This window comes from Epinephelus fuscoguttatus, linkage group LG2 (genome assembly GCF_011397635.1).
Source record: "Epinephelus fuscoguttatus linkage group LG2, E.fuscoguttatus.final_Chr_v1".
NCBI lineage: Eukaryota > Metazoa > Chordata > Actinopteri > Perciformes > Serranidae > Epinephelus > Epinephelus fuscoguttatus.
The window spans coordinates 8,016,542-8,040,262 of NC_064753.1; the positions used below are offsets into that span (position 1 = coordinate 8,016,542).

Below are 23,721 nucleotides of genomic sequence, written 5' to 3' on the forward strand. Positions count from 1 at the left end.
TTGTGTATGCATGAGTGTGTGCGTGTGTGGTGAGCATGTACACATATGGATGTGTGTGTGTGTGTGTGTGTGTGTGTGTGTGTGTGTGTGTGTGTGTGTGAGCAGGTGGCGGGCATATTTGAAGATGACAGTAGGGGTCTGACCCATGCCAGGCCCAATAAAGCGGCCTTGTGATGGAGCTTATGTGACACACTGTCCCCAGGGCTCTGAGGTCTTTCTCTCCCTCACACACATGTGCACAACACACACACTCGCACACACAGTGCCTCATTTCCCTAGCGGTGCTCCCCGTCATATAGCGAAGGCTGCACTCGGATTGCTGCGGGTATATGTGAGGTCTGTGTGTGGTCTTATGACGACACACAGTACACACAGCACTAGCACTAACGCCATTGATCCAAGTCACCTCTGCATTTTGTACTCCAACTCATATTTCCAGTTGTAACAACCGCGTACGTGTGTTTTGAAATGTTTTGAACGCTGCTTACACTTGTAAAGTTGAGCTGAATCATTTGGAGTCAGTTGGTGTTGTGCTGTGCGTCACACTAAACTAGGAAACCACAGCAGAATACACACAAGGCTCGTATGCACAGTCATAAGATAATGAAATTTGAAAACGGCATCTCTGAAAAGTTTAACAGACTCGTATTCATGGTTTGGAGTTCAGAAAACAGTCGCTCATGCTCATGTCCACATCATTTGATTGAGAGAATACTAAATATACAATATTGCCTTTATGTTATAATGGTATAGAGTGTAAAAGAGTGTCTGCAAACGCTAACCTTCTCTAAAACCTCAGTCTGCTTCCATTTAAACTGAGGACCAGTGAAAAAAAATGTAATTTAATACTTTTATCACAGCTTGTTATATAGCCTAAATTACTCTGCAACACTTGTTCCTGGAACTCCAACAGATTTAAAAATGGGCCTGCTCCAAGTGTTGAACATACTATCTGTGAATACAGCCATAAGGCTAACATGAGGAAGGGAAGTTAGAGTGTTCCATCATAGATCAGCTTGACAGTAATGCTGTGAGGCAGACGCAACTGTCTCTGAGAGAGAGAAGAAAAAAGGTTGGATGTTACCTGTCAGATAAACAAAAATCCATCTCATCTCACAACTCGTACATTCTCTCTGATGCTCTGTCTCACTTCCTCCCTCTGTTGTGCTGTTGGGAGAGTGAAGCACATTGTATGTATTTCATCAGGCAAGGACAGAGGAATGGCTTTATGTGAGTGTGTGGTTATAACAAATAGAGGGTCCTCGACACCTTAAGCCTTGTTTCCATCAAGTCAGTTTCAGCTTAGTTAGGTTTGTTACACAATGCAACAGATATTTTTGGGTTTCCATTGTCAAAAGTTTGTCGCTGATACCAATGGAACCATTCCATTCTATCTCATTTTTTGTTACCTCTCCGTTGAGGTACTGAGCACACTGATCTGATACTAATAGGTAGAGCTAGAAACACTGTAGTCTGTTGATTGGTCATGAAGAATCGTCACTTTTGCTCGAAAAGGACTCAATGCACAAACCCCACACCTGGTATTATTAAATACCCCTTCGATTGAACAGAGGCTCTAAACACTCCAGTCAGTTCATTTTTGTTCTGATAAATGTCAGCGCGCAACCCCATCCCGTGGACGATCAGCAAGGTGCAGACATTCCTCAGTATCGCTGGTGAAGAGGTTAGATGGAGCAGTGATGTAACTATCACCATCTGGTAACAACCCTGGCTACATTTAGAGAACAATCTGTAGTGGAAACACAAAACAGCTCCATGGGTAACGCACAGGTTCGAAGGGTACTATGCTGAAAGTGTTTGGTGGAAACGAGGCTCTACAGTGTGGGGAAATTGTCATATATCAGTTAAGTCAGATTTGGACAGGGTGCTCACACTTTGCTCTTGAGGGGACAGAAGTTTCCATGTGTCACTTGTGTTAATAGACCAAGGTGGCGATGCATGCACAACACAAACCTTAGTGTCTTTTCAGATTCTGAAAATTAATAGTTACCTACCTAACAATCTCAGAACCCATCAGCTATTGTTTGGTGATGATAAAGCCTCTGGGGGCAGAGGCCAATATTTTAGGGGTTCTGGTGTAGAATAGGGATATCAGGGCTAATACAGCCTTTTCCATGAACCGCTCATTATTTACAGTTCAATTCTACAACTTGAGACATTTCCAGACAACATTTTGGCTATTCTCTTTAAACACATATCTGCATATAAATGCCAATAGATTAGGAAAAAGCTAATATCATCATCAGACGATAGCCATTGGGTTCCAAGACTGCATTCCTGTGCTCTCCACACAGACTGTTTACCTGCAGCTGACCAAAGCCCACTCAAAGATGACTTCTCAATACAACTTGGACTGTAAATGGAAACCAGAATGATACCAAAATCTTGTACCACTGCCTGCAGAATCCGAACACATATGCAGATATCTGTTCATAGAGAATACCTGCCTTTTTGTTTCAAGTCAGTTTTGACCTTATTGGTCTCAGTTTGGTGTCAGTTAGTTGTGTTAGTACCTCAAGTTCATCAATTAAAATGGTGGTTAAAATGCATGAGCACCTACATTTGCAAAGAGAAGCTATTGTATGGCTAATCTTGGCCTGATTCTCAATTCAGTTCTCTTCCTAATTCTCTTACATTTGGTCAAGAGATTTTTGCATTTGCCATTACCATTTGGCTAGCTTGCATTTCATTTCTGTTGATGATATCAAAGCTGTCACTGAAGATGTTGGTAAAACTTTAATTTCAAAATAACTCAAACTCCTTACTGTAAGGAAATTATGTCTCAGCAATGCAGGATTAAAAGAGGAGGTTAGAGTAGTAGCGAATGGATGAAGGACGCAACTTTTGTTTTCCCTGAACTGGCCTTTTACTTGTATCTTCCAATTATTCCACATCTCATTTACTGCAACAACAAACCACACTAAAAAACAAGTGACCTGTTTTGTGCACGCATTTTTTCATCAGTGAAGCTTGCTGGAAAACAAAACCTGCAAGATAACATCAAGTGAGCGACTTGTGTATGGTATGCATGCACCATGCATGCTGGCATAGCCACCACAGTCATCAATTTTATCATTTAGCTGTTTTCAATGCTTAAAACACATGAGCCTCTGATGGAGTTAAGCACAAGGTCTGATATCTCCCCTACTTCTGTCCTCATTATGTCCTGTGTAATGTTTTGTGTGCTTTGCTATTGTTCATCACGATTATTGGATTTTTAGAGGGAATATTATTCTCTCTCAGCTATTTATTTAATATCAGTTTCAGTTACAAGTCTGGCAGTCTTTGGATTTTTGGGACCACATGTCCTGGGTGTAACATAACTTAGAGACTTTGGATATCTGTGCTTTGTTGCTGAAATGTAACATACCAAGGTGGAAGAAGAAATCTAAAGTTAGGCAACCTAAGGAGTTTCTTTCAGACCGTACTGAATACTCTGTTTCCAATGATTTTTTTCTACTTTCAAGACAAGCTGACGTCAGCTTATGATTTTCCACTTACAGTTTGTGCCACACTGCTCCTATGGGTGTATCCGCACCTAAGTGGGTATAAATTATACTGTCTATTTTTCGTATCTTTAACATCATCATCAGTCTGAGAGTATAGGGGACTGTATTTCTATTCACCTATTCTATTAGCATCTTTACTCTTACTGACGTCATCTTATTTTTTTTTTTAATTCACTCAAAACAATTTATTTAAATTTAAATTTTCTCCCTGATTTTGGATCTTATTTCAGTTTGAACATGTCTCGTTGTGAAGATTTTTGTTGAGTGATGTTTCACGTTGGAAAGTGCAGCTATACTCCATTACAATCACAATCAGTGCACTGCTACATGTAGCTACATGCTATATGATACAATACAATACAGAACACCTGGAAATGCTGACGAATCAGAGCAGACTGGGGTTTCAGACAGAGAGGGAGTACAGGTGTTCCAACATGGACAGTATGAGAAAAGCATTAAAGCTTGTAAACTTGTTCTAGCAGCAACCAAGAACACAAGCTTTTACCTGAAAATGGTCATAATAGGTTCCAGTAATCTTTATTGAGATTGTGTGGGGAGAGTAAAAGGAGAAAGTAAAAATATAGAGAGAAAGTAAGTTAGGTTTATGTAGCAATTGTAAAAGAAACCCATTCCTGCTGCCTTGCCCTAGTTTGAATTGAGCCCTGGTTTTCTTTTTTGATATTGTGCATAAAGCTCTCGCTCAGCATGTTTAAAGTAATATTAACATCTCTCAAGGGAATGTTTTTTCCTCTTCCCTTTTTCCCTAAAGGATTAATTCTCCTTGATGTATTAGGGTTTTGTAATTGGTAAGTGATCTTTAGAGTCTGCCTGGTACTCAAAAATATTTGGATAGTAGTTTTGTATTTTAATAAAGGCTTGGACAATACCACAATTTGATCATAGCTCATATCACCTATAAGTGTTCAAGATGGATTATACCATTAGAAACACACTTTGAAAGTCAGAAAAAAAGCTTAGGGTGATAAAGTATATGTTTCTATCGCTCTTTCTCCCCCTCTAAGCTCTTTCGGTGTAAAAAGTGTGAACTAACAAGCGTCCAGCAGCTTGTAACACAAAGGACCGTCTACACATGTTATTCAAGAGAAGCAGTGGAGTCTGGCCAGGCACTGCCGTTAAAAAGAGTGAGTGAGAGGGAGAGAGTGAGTAAGCAAAGCTGTATAGTGATTTGCCATTTATAATTGGCCTGCAATGGTAGATGGTGGCTGGCAAGGACTGTTTTTTTTTTTTTAAAACACAATCTGTGCCTGCGGTCGGGGCGATGCATCGCTAATGACAGAAAGCCAGAGTGGTGTGGAAGCACAACAGCGCCTGGTGGCTACAAGGCCAGCACTCGCAAATATGTTGTATCAGATTTCAGATAGATGATGTTTCATGGTAACAGATCATAAAATTGTGGGTACTTTCTATGCTTATCTTCACAAGCGAAGAATTGTGGGCAAAAGTCACATTGCACATTAAGGGCATTAAATACATTGCCAAATGCCACATTTGAAACCTTTATTTATCCACCGATATTTCACTGAGCTCTTTGCTCTTTGCCAGCAACACTCTGCTCATACTCCCTACAGTTACACACAGCCTCGCTGATAACTACCCATTAAAAACACTGAAGCGGTTGGGGGTAAAGGTCTAAGAGAACCAACCTGAAACCGATGTGCAGAAATACATATTTGAAAATAGAGATCTTATCTAAAAGGGACCCGAGGACACTCAGACCCAGTCCGAAATAGACCAAAGGATAATTGCACCCAATTCAAAATGTGGTCAACCCCGTAGACCAATGGTACGCCACCATTTAATGAGGGGCCATGGTTGAAAAGAGCAGCAACACCAACAAGTCCTCCAAATTATACTTGCTGAACAAAGTTGACCCCAGAGCTGTTGCACGTGAGCAAGTACAGCCTGCCAAAGGAAAGAAAACAAAATATGAACCTACCAAGCAACTTAACAATTCCTACTTGATTAAGATTAGGGAACAATTGTGGCCATAGTCAAATGAAACCAACACTGATGAATACATTCTTCTGCATCTATGTTTGCCCCTCTAGCCACCCGACATCCTCCCGCTGTGGAGTTTTGGCTCTATGACACACTCTTAGAAATAAGGGCTCCAAATGGGTTCTTTCTGAGCTGAGGTTCTACCAACTATTCACCTCTGAAGAACCATTTTTTGAAGAAAGGGTTTTTCAAGGATTTTTTTTGTAAGACTAAGGGTTAAAAAAAGTTTATTTTCCCTGCAGTGATTATGATGCACCACGCTGATAGCTTGGATCTGTTTGGACATTAGACATATCTGACACACAGATCCAAGGCTTGCATAAATTGAATTGAACTCAACCCAACCTGATTAGAAGGTAATTTGGACCCCATTTACTTGCATAGCAGGTTGGGCCTTGGAAAAACTAAATGCTCCTGTGACCTCTACTTGGGGTGCAGTACCATGTTCCGGGGCGCTAGGGTGTTATTTGTTGAGGACAAGTAGCAACTTTTTCGAGTCTCCCTGTCTGGAGAATCAAACCAACAACCTTCAAGCAAACCTCTTCTAATCTCCATATAACACCCACCATCCCCCACCCTCTTGGGCAGGCAGAACAGGGCCCAGATGCCCAGCCATGGATAAGGTTTTTTGATAAAGAGCCCCCACCACCACCTCACCCCCATCTCTTCCCCTTCCTGATGCCTCCTCCATAAACAATGAAAAGTTAATGAAGAGGTAACTTAATGATGTAATGAATATAGCGGAGCCCAAGGTCAAAGCTGGCTACAGTCTGGGGCTGGGCACAAGACAGGGCCAGGTGATAACACGCGGTTTTAAATGCCTCTCTCTCTCATGCTCGCACACAATCACAGACACACACACACACACACACACACACACACACACACACGCAGTCTCTGTGTGCATGTAGATTTAAACATTATTTGTCAGCTGGCATTGAGAGAACAATAAACATTTTTGAATTGTCTGCAGAAATGTGCTTTGTAGCTTACATGTGTGCATTTGTATGTTTGTGTGTGATGGCGGGAGGCGTGTGTGTGTGTGTGTGTGTGTGTGTGTGTGTGTGTGTGTGTGTGTGTGTGTTTGTGTGTGTAAGGGATGGAGAGATGAGGGTGTTTGAAGTACTGTGGATAGTAAGAGTAGAGGGGCGTTTCTGCATGTTTTTAAGTTTTGTGTGCATTTGCAGCTGTGAGTGTTTGTGGCTTTTGCATTCTTTCCTGTGTGCGTACAGTACACACGTGTGTGTGTGTGTGTGTGTGTGTTTGACAGAGTACAGGGACTTGTTCTGATGTTGAAGCTGGTGATTAAAAATTGAAAAGGTTTGAATGACACAGTAGAGAGTTTGGCGGAGCCAGGTACGATCGATAGAGCTCTGGTGAATGGCCACTACCCCTACTTGTTGGTCTGGAGAGCACTTGGGAATGTGTTTGTGTAAGGCAGAGAGAAAGTGTGTGTGGGGTGTGTGTGTTATGCCTTTAAATAGTCTGTAAACCTATTACACTTTAAAAAGACATTATTTCCCTGGCAGCGCAGCACATTTACTTTGAGTTTGCTTTAGACCAGCCTCGCCACAATGTTAGAAAATGTCTGGATTTGTGTAAGCATGTGTCCGACAGTGGCTGTTTTTATCTCTAACAGTGAAGAAAAAATGCCAACCTGACACATCTGATTCATTGGGAAAAGAAGTATATGAGTAAAATCAAAGAAGAAGAGGAAAGGACGGTATACAAGAGAAGGAGAGATGATAAGAAAGGAGGGGAGCATAGGAGTTCTTAGCGCCAGCAGCCAGGTGCTCTCTGTCTTCGATCTGTTTGGCCTCCGCCGGGCTAAAGAAGTGTCTACACCTCACTTTATCCCCTTATAGCCTCTCACACCACAACATATGGGGGAGGGGATGGGGAGGCTGAGGGAGGACTGAATGGAGAGGATGGAGAGTCAGGCAAGGCAAGGAAAGAGAAATGACAGCAAGCAGAAGAGAAGAAGAAGCAGTGGGGATGGTGGGAATGAACCAGGAAGAGACAGACTAATACAGTTATTGGTCACCAAATAATGGATTCATAGTGCTGGTTTGCGAGCATATACACAAATGATAATGACTAAAAGTGTCGAGCAAAGTAGTGTTGATAACTTAACAGCATAGACTTTATTACATCAGCTACCTCCTCCACTATCCTTTGCCTTTAAAGGTCCTATATTTTAAAAGTCAGATTCCCATGTCTCTTTTAATATAAAGCAGGTATAGGTGCTGTATAAATACGCTATAGTACCAAAATACTCAATCCACAGATAAATGCACACAGTTTAAATTCAGAAACTGTGCCACTGAATGAGCCATCAGGACTTTCTTAAAGTTCTGATGTCACAACTATACTATATAGACCTAACTGCAGTGTTTATTTACAATAACTTCCAGGTTGAAAATCCTCATGTCATGAATCAATTAGTCCATTTTTAGCCACTTAAAAAAAGCCCCACCAAATTCAGTATCATTTTGAGTATATACTATTTGTAGAATATTTTCCCCGCTTGCCGTCAGACAGTCTTTTCTGATGGGGAAATGATTATTATTATTTCAAAGCCACCAGGCTCTGTTGACAGAAAATTTGCAGCAGAACACTGAGTTGCTGGTGTACTGCGGCACTGATTGGTTAATGTGTAAGGTAAAGTGGAGCAAGTACTCAGATATAGCGTACACTACCACTAATATGGTTTTTTTTAAGGTGGTTAGAGTTTGTTGTGCTGTGGCCATAGCGGTACATTGCTTAACCTCTGTGTCGCTAGATTTGGTTTATCAAAGATGATAGCAAAGCAACAACCAGAAATGTAAGATAGATCTTACATTTGATAACTTACTTACATTACTTACATAACTTTAAATGTCACTGTTACGACTGAAAATGACAACAGATATCAACAAGTTTGCACATTTTACATATCTCCACAACTGTAATAAATGGCCAGTCTTCCAACTCAAAGTGATTGTTGTTGTTGTGGCGTTAAAATGGAGTGTCCCAGACAAAGAGTGAATACATGTATATTCAGGCAAACTCTATGAGGGGGAAAAGTGTTTTTTGAACATTAAAGTCCTAGTAGAAACACAAAATACCAGTATGAACCTGAAAATGAGCATAATATGGACCCTTTAAACTTGTCTTTAGTCTGGTGTAAAATTGAGTTTCTTTGGCTGTGCCTGTGGAGCTACAAACAAGATTATTTCTACATCCCGAACAGGTCTGTTTATGAGAAACACTTGTTTAACCAAAACACAAATTTCCACCTGCTCACACACTTTGGTTTGTCTGGTCAGAGGCGGTGTTTAAGTAAAGTGTAGTGCTGCATTTAGACATCACAGAGAACAGTCATAGTCTGTTGAAGCAGCAGAGACATGGTGAAGCTACAGCGAGCGTACAGCGTTAAGGGCAGCATGGGCCATGCTGGTGGCTTCCTTTCAGAATAAAATGGTTTTGCAGATTCCTCCTTTCTCACTTGAATCCGCAGGGAAAATAAGAATGTTTCTGCATATGTGTTTCTCATTATGATGATATCACCAAGCTTTTATTACAGTGCAGCTTTTTCTGGTGGCAGAGTAAGGTCTTGTCTTCTCTTTGTGAATACATTTTCACAACTCTGAAGGATTGGTTTTTTTGAAGATATTCGTTACCTTTCAAAACTGTTAAAAGGAAAAAACAGATTTTCTATTACTTCTGCACATATATACTGCATATAGATAAGATGACAAAAACAAAAAACAAAAACAAAAACTAACAAAAAAAGTTCACTATCAGCCAGCTTGCCCAATTATTTCATTGTTTATTACTAACAAGGTCAAAAGGCCATTTTTGAATGATTCCCCCAAGGTGCCTGGAAAAGCACTGGCTGACGTGAGACACAAAGCCACAGTATGCCCAACTTTTAAGAAGCCACAGGTTGAACCAAAAGCCTCCAGCCAGCATTAAGACGCTGCTGTTCAACTGATGATCTTCACTGCTGCTGCTTGTAGGCAGATAATCTGACCATAAGCAGCTATTAAACTTAATTTGGTTGGAGATAATCAGGTTTTAATTACTATCATTGTTCAGAATGAATTAGAAGGTGATTGTTAGGTCAGGGTCCGAACTCTGACCTTTGCAGGTCAGTGATCAGGGTTAGCTTGAGAACAAACAGCCCTGCAGTTAGGAGGCTTTCAGTGGCCTGCTTAAGAACACCTTAGCAGTCCTTCATCTTACTGCAACCACATCTACAAGTAAAATTCAGTTTTTTTTAATTGAAGTTTTAAAACTTAAACTTACTAAAGATTTTTTTCTTAAGATTTAATTACCTAAGAATTACATTTGTATGTAATAATTTGGCATCTGCAAAACATTTCCTGCCAACAATTTGCCTTGATAATTTTGTAGGATCTGCATGTTACAACTAAGATGTAGGTACAGAGCTAAAACTATCTGGATAAGGCTTATGGTTATGCTGTAAAACTAGGCTACTAGTATGAGATGGGGCATATGGATGGAATTTGTAAGATAATGGATTGAATATCATATCCTTAAAGTCCCTTTCCAGATAATTTTGTAAAAAATACTTGCACTAATACTAATATTTAGTTTAACATGTTTTTTTCCACATAGTCTAATATTAAAAAAATGAAAAGTGGCTGGAAGCAGAAGTTAGCATTACCTTGGTCTCAAAAAGTTTCTGATACTTACACCTTTTGATTAGCAAGATAGTTTTTCCAAATTAAAACCACTGTTATTATTTTGAACATGCAATTGCCATTAAAAAGCTAATGTCAGGCTAAGCTGTCTTTTTCAAGACACATTAAAAGCCTCAAAGTTCATGAGCTGGGTAGGCTACTGTATTTCTCATACTGAGGGATTTTATGTCATAGAACAAAATGTGAAAATCTCTTGAACTAATGTTAACCACAGACCTTATTTCAGGCATCTAACCAAAACTGGGTTTTAGTAGTCATTTCTGCAGCCCTCTGTTGAGATGTTTGCTTGCAGACGGTTTTGCTTTTGCTTTCTCCAGCGCTGCTCGTGCTAGGTTGACCAGTGAAAGAGCAGTGCGCAGGTGGCTAGCATTAGCATTAGAGGAAACTCTGAATGATTCGGGCATAAATGTTTGAGCTTCAGTCAGACTCAGACTCAGACTCAGATAGGGAGTCTGTTGTGCACCAAAATCGGCCACTAGCATATGTATCAGAATGAAAACTGCAGTTAGCTTCTTTTATTTATGCTGTTTTCTTAGCTTGTGGGCTAACTGGCCATGGGTGACACAGCATTAATGGTTATAAAACATACAGTAGTATTTGCTACAATGGGGTTGTTGGTAGATAGTGAAAGGAAGCACCAGAGTGCTAAAAACTACACACTGTACCGTGTTTGCTGTCAAAACTTTCACTATGCTAATGCTAACGCTGCTCTTCGTTCTGACAAGTCTGCTGTGCGCTAGAGGTTTTAGGTTTCGTTGCCGGTGTTATGTCACAGTCTGCTCCACAGCTGATATGTGTTTCCCATATTGGACAGCGATTGGCTTTTGTGTCAGTGACATACCTAATCTAGCTTGGCATGTTTGAATCTCTGATTTTAGAGAAATGCACAGACATCGCTTCCTTCAGTAAAGGAATGTAATAAAACCTCTCTAGTTACAAACTTTGCACAGATTCAAGTCAGTATAGTCAAGGTCAGACATTTTAGGTAACAGAAAAATTTGAGTGGAGAGGGGCTTTAAGTTACCCTTGGAGTTGTTTATTTAGGAGGTGTTTTTGACATAGGAGTTCGTATGTGTGTCAATCCACAGATGCTGTCTAGTTGGCACAGTCAGAACATTACTGTGACTTTTTCTGTGGGTTAAAAAGTTGAGACTGTGGTTTACAGAGTTCATGCCTCTCTGAGTGTGTATGTGTGTGTGTCTGTGTGTGTGTTATGTTGCATCTGCAATGTTTGCAGCACTGATGAAGTGTGACCAACCCTTCCAATGTAACTCATTGATTCCTGGTCCCCCAGTCTTTGTACACAGCAGTGCCCACAGCATCACTCACACTAACCCTCTATTGAAATCCATTTGATCGTGTGCTTTTTGGCGGCTCGGCAGGCTGCGGCAGTGCTGCTATACTTGCTCACAATCTTTGTCATGAGTCATTCTCTCCCTCTTTCTCGCAGGTTTGTCCTGTCAATCTCCTCGGTGTGCTAAAAGCACACTATACTAAACTTAGCTTCCCCAAGGCAATCTGTGATCCATCTGATCTGCTGGACAGCAGGCATGGTAATGTACTGGCACTGTAAGATATTATATTATAAGCATGGATGCTCTATTATTAGATGATAAGAATAGAATATCTGCTGTGCTGTGTTTTATGAAGGTCAAAGAATTGAATCAGAAATATTTCAACGCTGACCTAGAATGTTTTTGCATATTATTATATTATCACAGTCTCATTTTAAACCCCATAATGTCGCCTGAACGTGGTTTAATATTTATGGTTCGTGTTTATGTTTATACTTTAACTAAAATGTGCTTTAGACCACATGGTGAAGATAAGATCAACATGCGCTTTATTGTCTGGTTTCAATATAAATTTGTATACGTTTAGTATCCAAGTCTGCAGTCACATCCAAAAAACAAGCAAAGAAATCAAGAGTGTAGGAATGTGTGGAAATGTGGCTGCTAATGTGCCGACAGCTCACGCCATGTGTGACTTCCTGTGTACCATATTATCAAATCCATTTCTTTATAAGGAAATGCTAAATATTGTGAAAGCACTATAGACCATGATCATATGTTCACCACAAGAGATTTGCTCTCCAAGTAGACAATCACAAAATGCAACAGCATGCTCAACACATGTGGGTTTTGATCGAGCTCTCACATCACACCGTCTGATCTTCCAAGTTTTACCGAGAGCCTGCGAGAAACGCCTGTGTATGTCGAGCGCCGTGTTAACTCCGGGTCATTTTGACAAGTGTAAACACTCAATCTCTCCATCAAATTCCATTAAACTCTGTAAGAACACAAACACACACTCCAAAAGAAGCCCCCAAGCAGCAGCATTAAACAAGTGCTCTCATTTGGACATAAATAGTGTGATCTTACTCATAAATCACGCTGAGATTGTACATTTGGCCCAGGCAAAGGCTTCAGGTTCGCACACCCCTTCTGTAAACAGGTTCTCCTTCAGCCTCTCACAACTTCGGTGTGAGTCGGTAGATGTGTGAGTCTCTATGTTTGTGTGTGTAAATGTGTGTGTGCAAGGTTACTGGGCTTGATCCATTTTAAAAAGAGCCTTGCTGTAATCAAAAACAATAACCGCTCAAAGCGTAAACTCTTCCAAAGCCCCCCCCCCACACACACACTCTCCCACCCTCCCCTTGAAGTATGAAATAATATTCTGTGTGTGGGCCCTGGCCGAACGCTGAGAACGCAAACATTTCACAATAAAGTTGTTTAAATAAAGGCCTTGGCATAGATGGCTGGGAGATAGAGGACATGCTGCGTTAATTACAAGCGCCCGTTAAAATAAACCGCCGGTATAAAATATGACTCTCTCCCTCTCTCATTCTCGGGGATTTGAACCTATAAAATGTCAGCGAGGTGTGTACCTCAGATGTGCTGTTTGGAGACCAAACACAACAGCAGCCGCTCTGGTTAGAGATTGGAAAAGAGAGATAGACAAAGAAAGAGAAAGAGGGGAAGGGGGGGCAAGATCCACAAAAAAACACAACAGAGCTCTACAATCAACAAAGAAAGCAGTGTTTACTCTGCATTTAAAGACTTATGAATTCTTCTCGCCCCCGCCTTGCCGTTGCATGGCATTAACTGAAAGGGAAAATAGCCCAGTTAAGCACCCGGTTTATTATTCTTCAAACTCTTGTCTGAAAAGTAATATGCTTTAAAGGCACAGTAAATGTACTGGTGCTCTCGCCTCTGTATCTGTTTCAGCCTTTCCCTTACTAGGCGGTATGTGTGTGTGTGTGTGTGTGTAAGTGAGTAAAGTTACATCGCAAAGAGAGAGAGAGGCACAGAGATGGATTATTTTTCCTGAAGCGTGGACTTAAGTTTCTGCTCTCTGCTGCTGGGTGGCCCACTCCTCTTTAGCCGTGTTAACATAAGAATAGAGGGGTGGCCAGGGGGGTGAGGGAGGGGAGGGAGGGGTGGGGTAGCTGGGTAGCTGGTTTAAATTATTCTGCGCCTCCGCTGCTGCATAGCAGGAGCTGTTGTTATCCACTTAGAACATCAGACGATTTGTTCCTTCTCCCTCTCTCTTCTCTCCCTCTCTCAACCCTGTGGGCGTCTTTATTCGGGACCCTTTGTACCAGTGTTATGTTATAACTCCTGTCCCGGCCAGGGTGCACCTCATTCCCTGCCACTTGTTTGCTTTTCCTGTCCTGCATTTTTTTTTTAAATTCAGATAAAAAAAACTTTAAAGTAACTTGTGCTAACTTGAAATCTGTTTTTGCCCTGCAAAAGCTCCATATCTGATTTAAACCCCTCAAAAAATTTTGAAGTTTGATTTTTTTTTTTCAGCTGATCAGCACAGTGATGCGTTTACCTCCAACTGAGCTAAACTAATCAAGCCCCCATTCTCGTGAAAGATTCTGCCCCCGTGAGGATTACCTCAAAAATCTAAATATCAAATGTTAACTCTCCGTACCGCGGGCTGTCATCCAAGCTCAGTGACGAGTGCTGTGACGCTTGCAGGCCCAGATGAGGAATGCAGTTATGAGGAGATGTTTGTATACATTCAGCCTGCGCCTTGGAAAGCAGCAATGGTAGTTGAGCACAGCTTAAAGACATCTGGATGCGATGAAATGCCATTTGTCTAAACAATCAAGAGTCTTACCAAAGCCACCCAACGTGCGCTGTGCTTTTAGTACATACTTGTGCAATGTGCTTCAACAGAAAGCGTTATTGACAAATATTTCATTGCGACAGCCTCATGGGATCTCAAAACGAGAATTTTTTTTTTGCATCATTCCAGCTTTCTGCTGTAAACATAAAGCATTTGTGACGGCTGTGTACTTGAGGATGGATGAGATGCGGGGAAGTTCATTTTGAAGTGGGGGGAGGGGGGGTGGTGGAAATAAAGAGACATTAAACCATGGTGGCATTTGATTATAAATAAGACAGAGGCAAATCAGTGAGATGGTAATCTAAATACTTCAATGTAATGCTCATTCTTGCTGAGAAAAAGAAAAATGTTGAATAATAAGCGCTCATATTTTGTGGTTGACCACTAGCCATCACTGCAACAAAGCGTTTGAGAGAGTTTAAATTAACTTGACTTACAAAAGATACAGTATCATGATGTCAGGATGGATTTCTGTGCACGTTAAAGACACAAAATCACAAGATAAACAGATAGAGAATGAGGCATCATCTGTCAAAAGAAATGCCACACCTATAGATTTATTTTTCCTTAATTTTATTTAAACAAATGGTCTGAGCAGTCATGGCAGCCAGTGCTCTGACTATGCCAATGGTGTGTGTGTGTGTGTGTGTGTGTGTGTGTGTGTGTGTGGTGGTGGTGGTGGTGGTGGTGGTAGTGAAGGGGGCAGGCAGACATGACTGGGATAATAAGCGTCATGGAATCTAATCAGATTTCTAAGAGGAATTGATTGTTGTGAGGCAGCCGGTGCAGGAGTGGGGTTGACAATAAGCTGAAATATAAGTGTTAATTTTTATGCTAATCCTCTGGCATCTCTGTGTGATGCAATTTGGTCCAGCAGCCCCTCGACTTTGCGCCGCAGATATGAAATTGTCCCGCGCACAGAGAAAATGTCAGCTTGCCAGACCCTGAAAGCTTGTAATTTATTAGGTATGTTTCTATTAGTATGTGTCACAGTTGTTAGGGAGCCACATGCGCAGGCAGGCAGCCACACCACCTCGTTCTCTCCCTCCCTTCCCCTTCTTTTTCTCTATATCTCACTCTTTCTATCCCTCCGCCTCATCCTCCTTTCTCCATCTTTTTTTTTCTCCTCTACCCGCACAGCCATACACTTTTTTAGCACACACACAATGGCACACACCATGCTTGTTCTTAAGATGGTCTCGGCTCAGTGGCTGCTACACTGGGGCCTTAATGTATTATCATATATCGGGTGGTCCTTGCCCCCTGGACAAAAGGCTATTTAATACAATTTAATGACATTCCCAAGAATGAGGGAGGGGGGTTAGAAAGTGAGGGATAGAGTAAGAGAATAAAAGAGAGAGGGAGGGAGGGAAGGGGGGAAAGAGAAGAATAAAAAAGAAAGGCAGAGGCCCAGATGAAAATAGCATCTGTGTTTTTCATGGCTCGCCCATGCAAACATTGCAGTGTAAAATGCGTGACTTTCCCTCCTCTTTCACTGTGTGTGTTTCTCTCCCTCTGTTTCTGTCTCCACCTGCAGAATAAATGTAGTAGGGAGGCTATCAGGGCCTTTGGAGGCTGCTGAAGGTGCTACAAGTAGTGGAAGAAATAATCAGATTTTTTCATTTAAGTAAAAATAGTAATGCCACAATGTGAAAGCACTCCATTATACTATTACTACTGTATGGCAGAAGTCTGAGGTATAACCCTTAAACTTTGTATTTTTCACTGTTAACAGCACAGTCTGCATTCATCATGCAGGATTCAGATTGCATACCCATGCACAAGGGATTCACAGGAAATAATGTGTGCATCTGCTGGACATGATACAGAGGGCTGGTGCATGTGCACATTTCACTCATAATGTGGAAAACATCTCACTTCCAACAAAACTCTGGGGCCTAAAATGTCTCCTAAAAATGATGTCCATATACTTCTATATTTGCAACAGTAAATATTTTTTAAAAGAAATGTAATGCCACCAATTTAACTTTTCTTTTTACACTCACACTGAACATATTTGCAATCTGCTTCTTGAAAGTTTTTGTGAGTATCAATTGAGGCTGGTTAATAGAGGGCACACATGCGGTGCCCCAGCAGCCACAATGCTTAATTCAGAGTCAGCAAGCTTAGTATCTATAATCAAATTTTTGAAATAAACAACTGAAATAGTTTTAACTTTTCAAGCAGTTTGATATGACTTCAAATTGAGATATATGTGAAATTAACTGTAAAAAATATTGGGTCTATTTTCAGTCTTCCTTAATAGGCACCATCGCTGCCATGCAGTACACACTAATTCAGCACTATCTTCTAATCCCGCCTCCATCTAATACAAGTGAATGGGTGTAAATTGGGTGCAGAAGACAGTACCAATAACCAGCCAACCAATCAAACAATTGGATTCATGAGTGATTGACAGAGCAGCCACTGAGGACCTCACGAACAGACTGTCCCGTTTGCATTTCTCGCTCTTTCAATAATTGTAGCGAGACAGACTTAGCCGCTCTATTCCAATCTTTTAAGAAATAAAGTATTTTGTGTTGAAAATACACAGGGGACATACTGCAGCACTTTGCATTCTCAACTGCATTCAAATGTTTAAATTTAAGTAAACAGTTTTTAGCCCAAGGTTTGTTTTGTTTTCTCAAGGATCCTTCTGCTCGGTGACAAAAGAGACAGTTAGATTAAGTAGCAAAGCGGAGCTGTTGATTGGAGAGTATTTACTTTTCTGACTCAATCGTTGAGTAAATGTAACAGTCCTCCACAGTTGGATTCAAGGCTTAGTGCACCAAGCTAGACAACAACATTGCTAGTGATGGAGTAAGTAGAAACTCTCAGTGCCTGTAGTGCCACCCAGGTAAATACTCGCGACCAATGGGTACATTTTGGCTAAAGATTTTGTAAAGGTCAGAAAAAGATTGTGGTTGTGCTAAATGTTGAAAAAAAAAATCAACATTGACATAAGACAGAACTTGTTCACGCTTTTCACTGTTTAACCAAACCATGATCCCAGTGAACGTAATCCATGCAACCAAACAATACATAAATGTAGTTCTTAAAGGACACACTTTCTTTGTCTGTAGCCTATTAGCAATTGTACAAACTGCAGGTGTTACCACCAGTAACCACAGGTGCCACCAAACAACCCAGTCACAAGAAAAAAATATTGGCGTTGTACATTTCTGCGAATCATATATACATAAGTTTTGTATGTTATTACGCAGCAAATATATTAAATGTTACATTTCTTTATATAACACTGTGGTTAATGTGTGGTTAGGTTTACGTAAAAAAAACGTGGATATAGTTAGGAAAAAAATTTGGCTTGACAAACCTGCTTTTTGTTGCACTACCCCAGCAAGAAATGCAGTGCTATCTTGGTAAAAAGCAACTGCTTTTCGTGGCACTGTCCCCAGTGGAAAAACGATGACACAGACACACCCACATCTGATGGCTAAAAGTTGCTAGATAAACAGCGATGAGTTGCTAAGAATCTAACTGGGTTTGTTTGTTGGTCTTGAACAGTGGTCTGCAGCTTTGTAGGAGTTTCACCAGGTGTCATGCCATCCACCATCCCTTCCACCTCCAGATGACAAAGTCTGCTTATACTGTATTTAGTCACTTTGAAAATGTTGATATGATATGTATGAAATGGACAAATGATGAATTGTAATTTATTCATGGTTTGCAGAAATGCACGATTCCAGCAGTTTCTTCTGGTGACTGGGCTGCACCAAATCAATAAGGACCAATGTCTTATGAATTAGATTTTTAATATAATATATATATATATATATATATATATATACTGCAAATTGTATTACTGTCTTTTTTAAAAATTGTACTACAACGTATCCACATACAGCTGTTATTCCTACAAATGGATTGGCACCCAGAAATGACATACTGTACTTAATGTAAAGATACACGCTTACCATAAAGTTACTGTGTTTAGATTTAGGAAAAAGAAACATGGTGACAACGGTCTCCTGGGGAAAGTCCCGGAGGAAAGTCACCTGTTCTGTGATCAATCCACTCACTAATCCAGTCTACCTCCTTACTCCTTCATTGCTCCTTTGTGATAACAGCTTTCCAAAATACGTGAGACATGTACGAATTCTGGCGCATTGCTTTCCATAGGTAAACACATGACCTGTTTTTTTTTTTTACAAACTTGCAAGTCCGTTTCGGTTCATTCACAATGGGCCTGAGAACCACTTTTGGATCATGACCCACCAATTGGGAACCACTGGTTTAGAATGTACCAACATATTTTGTTTTGTTAGCTCATTACATGATTTTATGTGAAATAAAAAATTCCAAAGTAACTCTAGCTGTCAAGAGTAAAAGTTGCAGCAGTTCTCTCTAAATTAGTGGAGTTTAAAGTAGCATAAAATAAAATGATTCAACTGAGGCACCTTAAAACCGTAGTCAAATACAGTACTTGAGTAAATGTACCTTCCACCACCTGTTAGTAAGCAAAATACAATCAGTTTTGGCAGAGATGTCATCACTGAAGGATAACAGAAAAAAGGATCCAGGGACAAACAGTGTGTTTTCGTGATTTTTCAGCAAAGATGCTTCTTCCCGCTAGAAATCTACTCTATTCTATTTTTAGTCATCGCCTGCTTTATGTTTAAACACAGTTAAAATCACTGTACTCCCTGCTCATACGTTGAGTGGCACCAGAAAGCCAGTCAAAACTGTACTCAGCGGGCCCAGAAAACACACTGAAAGGTTTGGATGCAATTCACATATAGGTCAATTAAATGCAACAACATCTGCTCTCTCCCTACCATTTGCATATAGCATTCATATGTTAATGATGTCCCTTGTTTTTTTTTTTCTGCATGTGTGTATGTGCATGTGTGTTTGTGTGCGCTATTTGTTTCTCTCTGTGTGTATTTTTTTTCCTGTACTTCCTCCCCTCCTCCCAGTCTCTTTGTATCGCCAAACAAAAAGAGATGCAGAAAATTTGGATTCATACTTCCTTTTTCGAAAAGAAAAAAAAACAGATACTCCCGTCCTATTTTCACTTCCTCTCGCCTGACGATTAAAGGGGAGGTTAGACGAGTGCCACAGTTGTTCCATTGCCGTGCCCCTGATTTCGACAAGAAGCCCCTTTAACAGCAGAGAAGGCAAGGCCCTCTCTCTTCCCCAAGCAGCTTAATGCCTTATAAATCAATGATGACACAGATGGACTAGCGATAATCTATTTAGAATGCCTCACAGCAAATATTGTTGTGCAGATGATTAGACTGCCAGTTATTTTAACTCAGACCCCTAAACCCAATCTTCCGCTTCTCATAATGCTCCTCAGATTTATAGTGGTAATTTGGGATTTGATATTTTTGTTATCTGAAATAAATTTAGCAGGAAAGACATGTACAAAATGGTCGAAATTAAAAGTGAAATCAGGTTGTCGCAGGGCAGTGTGTGTTTGTTTGTCCCGGTGCGTGTGTGTAAAGCAGAGTGTGTGTGTGTGTGTGTGTGTGTGTGTGTCTTGGGTGGCATGGGCAGCTTGAGGAACAAAAGACATGAAGAGGTGCTGGTGTCTGTGCCAAGGCCATAATGATAAGGCATGTTTCTTTAAAGAAGGGGGAGACAGACCTTTAGCAGAATTGTATCTCCAGGGCATTTGGGTGTGTGTGTGTATGTGTGTGTGTGTATGTGTTAGACAGTCTAGTGACACGAGGGGGGTTAATGGCAATCCAGGGTCTCTGCCCCTTTTCATGGTCGATGGGTCTCAATTTAGCGTGCGAGGAGGAGGAGGAGGAGGAGAAGGAGGAAGAGAGGAGGAGGAGGAGTGCAAAAATGAAGTGGAGGTTGTCAGACGTGGCAGCTGCTCGGAGGCCCTGATAAATATAAGCCCTTATTGATCGGTTGAAAATGAAAGATCCCCGAGTGGCGTGCAGTATTTAGCTTCTTGTCTGCCTCGTGTCAGCGGTGGCCTTGCCCTGGAGGGATAGATTTTCAGCTGTGCCTCCGGGCACCGCAGCTCGCTGGCTTTGATTTCATCTTTAACCTTTTTCGGCTGCGTTCCCTTGACCTCTGCAGCGTCGCTCGCTGAATTTGTTAGATTTTCATCTTGACATGGACCCCTTCCCCCCTCCCCATCTTCTTCTTCTTCCTCGCCACCCATCACTGTCCTCTTCTTCAGCATGTATCCCCATCTTCCTCTTCGCCTCTTCAGGTCTATATTTCAATATCATCCTCTAATCTTACTGCTCCTCTGTTTCTCCCTCTAGGTGGCCATTCCAGTAAGCAGTAGTCAGTCAGGGGTGACAGTGAGAGGCCACTTGATCCGAACAGACAGGTTGCACTCCAGTATGCAGTTGGTGTGTTAAGGTAAGCTCACACACACAGTTCATACCTTAGCCTGTAGCAAAAATGTCTTCAACTTGGAGATTTTTCACATTTTCCCCAAACCCTGTATGATATTTGCTCCTCACACTGTAACGATAAAAGAACAAGACACATACACACACATAAATGCACACATACGCTCACACACTCCAACTGTTCGTCATTCGCTCACCATTTAGTCTTATCCCCAAAGGCACTCTGTCTTAAACCAAAACACACACACACACACACACACACACACAGTCACACAGCTACAGTACACTGCTGCTATGTGCGCAGACAGAACTTGTAACAATCTGGATTGTGATAATCTATGATAATCATCCACCACATGCCACCTAAAAACGCACATGGGTGGCATTCAACACCCACACTGGCACATTGCTTCAGTGCATCTCGCCTCCCTCTGCCGCTCTCCCCAATGTCACTACCTCCAGCGTCAATGTCACCACTCGGCTCCTTATTTCTCTTTTATGTATGAGGAGGCTTGCGCTGTAACGCATGGCGAAGGGGGAAAAAGGAAGGAATCTTGAACAATTTATGTTTGGCATTAGTGTAATTGAATCCCACTCATATATCAAAGTAAGAAAGTTGCGAGGTGAGGGTGATATAAATACAAGGTAGGGATCCATGAAAACACGGATCTGTCCCTCCCCTTTTCCCTTGTCTTCCGAACAATGTCTCCCATCTCTTTTTTTATTCTCTCCCTCTCTCCCCTCCTTTAGCTAGATGGATGATAAATTCCCAGCCAGAGAGCCAGCAACAGCTGTTGGCAGACAGGCCTGATATGAGAATAGCAGCATAGGATGAGCAGGCATTAAAAATTAATATGCTATTTAGCCTAGGTGTATTTTAGGTATTTGACATTTTCATGTCCGGGACAGACTAAATTTATTCATAGTACAGAAAAAAAAATAAAAAATAAAAAAAATAAGAAGAGGGGAATGGGTGTAGGGAGGGGGAGGAAAGGTGGGAGAGACAGAATGCAGAACTGAAGGCCATTCTGGTTTTATGGTCACCCTGTTTCACCTTGCCTCCCACCACAGTGGTGTTTGACTACATCTTATATGTCTGCGTCACAGTAGATGTGATATGATGAGGTTGGTAGTACTGATCACACCGCACACAAGTGGACACTGTTCTTCAGCAAAACTCCTTCAGTTTTACACCTCTACACTTAGAGGGTCTATTGTGTGTGTGCAAGCAGTATTATTGCCAGGCTAACATTTATATGTTAATACAGTATTCTCTACTAGTGTTCAGTGGCACCCCCAGAAATTTCATTACGATGGCATGATGGGGTCACAGAAAATCCTGGGGTGGCACATCAAATCCAAAAGTTATAACTGAATTTAAGGAATTCTATTATGCTTTTGTAGTGCACAGGCTAGTTTAAGGCTATGTCAATATGAGAGTTAAAGAATCGCATACTTATAGAGCTTGATTTAATATTTCAAAGTTAAAGGGACAGTTCATCTTCAAATCAAAAATACAGATTCTTTCCTCTTCCCTGTTGTGCTATTTATCAGTCAAGATATCCACCATAGAGATGTCTGTCTTCTCTCCAATATAATGGAACTCGGCTTGAGGTGCTCAAAGTGCCAAAACAATACATTTAAAAAAACTCAGCAATGTCTCTCTCCAGAAATCATGACCCAGTTACTCAAGATAATCCACAGAGCTTTTTGTTTCACGTAGGAACTATTTCCTTTTTACTGAACTGCTACTGTCAACCGTGTCACTGCACAGAAGGAAGCGTGCATTTACTGCTAGCACCACTGAGCTAGCTAATGTTACTTGAGGTGTCCTCAGTGAATGAATGACATTCAGCAAAGGGCCACAGGTCAGATTTGAACTCGGGCCGCTGCAAAGGACTAAGCCTATGCAGTACGAACACTTCACCAGGTCAGCTGGAGGTCGCCTTGGGACTGTTGTTCTTCTACTGAACTACACCTGCTAACCACAGCGCCACGCAGAAGGAAGCATGCATTTTCAAATAGATGAGAGGCTCTTGCTTTTGACAGCGTGAGATCTAAGCATTAATGGTATGATGGCACAGTTGGCGGTTGTAGTTTGGTGCAAAAAAACAGTCCCTATATGAAACTGCTCACAAAAGTGTCATGATTTCTGGAAAGAGACATTGCTACTGAGTTTTTTTAAATGCTTTTTTTTGGTACTTTGAGCACCTTGAGTGCTATCTAGTTCCATTACACTGTAGAGAAGGCAGACATCTCTACGGCTGTTTTGGGGGAGAACTGTCCCTTTAATTTTACCAATTATCTGATGTGCACAGACCACAGTAATACCAGTGCAGTTGACAAATTGAGGTTCACAACAATTTGTAATGCATTATGCATCTTTACATGTGTCAGGCAATTCATTGTTCTTTAAATAGATTGTTGTCCTATTAAATAAATAAACAACTTTAAAGGTTTAATTTAAATGTGTCCATTGGATTGTAAGGAACAAAACCTTTACTGGGAACAAGACCACTGAAGTTTAAAAACACCTGACAGAGGCCTCTAATTATTTTTGATTATTTCCGTGAGGTGGGGCAGCAACTGACTGAGGGCAGCCCTGGCCACCCCTTGGCGGCACCACTGCTGAAAACCTGTCTAGTCCTTTTTCACCACTCCAGGGAAAGTTTTGTGAAACTGGTGCCTAGACACTGTTGTGATATCCATTACAGCAATATTCAAATGCTGATTATATATTATGTTTTTTGTTTGTTATATTATTCTTTTTCTATTCATGACATTTTTATATTTAGCTTTACAAGAAAATTTGGTATTGGAGACTAACCTCACTGGGAAAATGTCAGTATTGCTCTGTGGTCAAACATACTTGGTCATGTTTTTGTAAGAGGATCCTGTAATGAGAATTTCTCGTCAAACATACATTTACAATATCCTGACACGCGAACTCATGTGGTCATGTGATAAGTAGCTATTTTCTCTCAG

The 23,721-nt window shown here is 41.0% G+C and overlaps 1 protein-coding gene across 6 annotated transcripts in view; it reads left to right on the forward strand.

The window, feature by feature from the left end:
• znf536 (zinc finger protein 536) overlaps positions 1-23,721 on the forward strand; it is a 266,177-nt gene that overhangs the window by 75,715 nt on the left and 166,741 nt on the right. For 5 of the 6 annotated variants that reach the window (XM_049562887.1, XM_049562931.1, XM_049562896.1 and 2 more), the window contains one exon: positions 20,644-20,743. The gene's annotated coding sequence lies outside the window, so the exon portion shown is untranslated. Of the gene's footprint in view, positions 1-11,708; positions 11,812-20,643; positions 20,744-23,721 lie in introns of all 6 variants that reach the window. The other variant, XM_049562923.1, reaches the window with a different exon arrangement.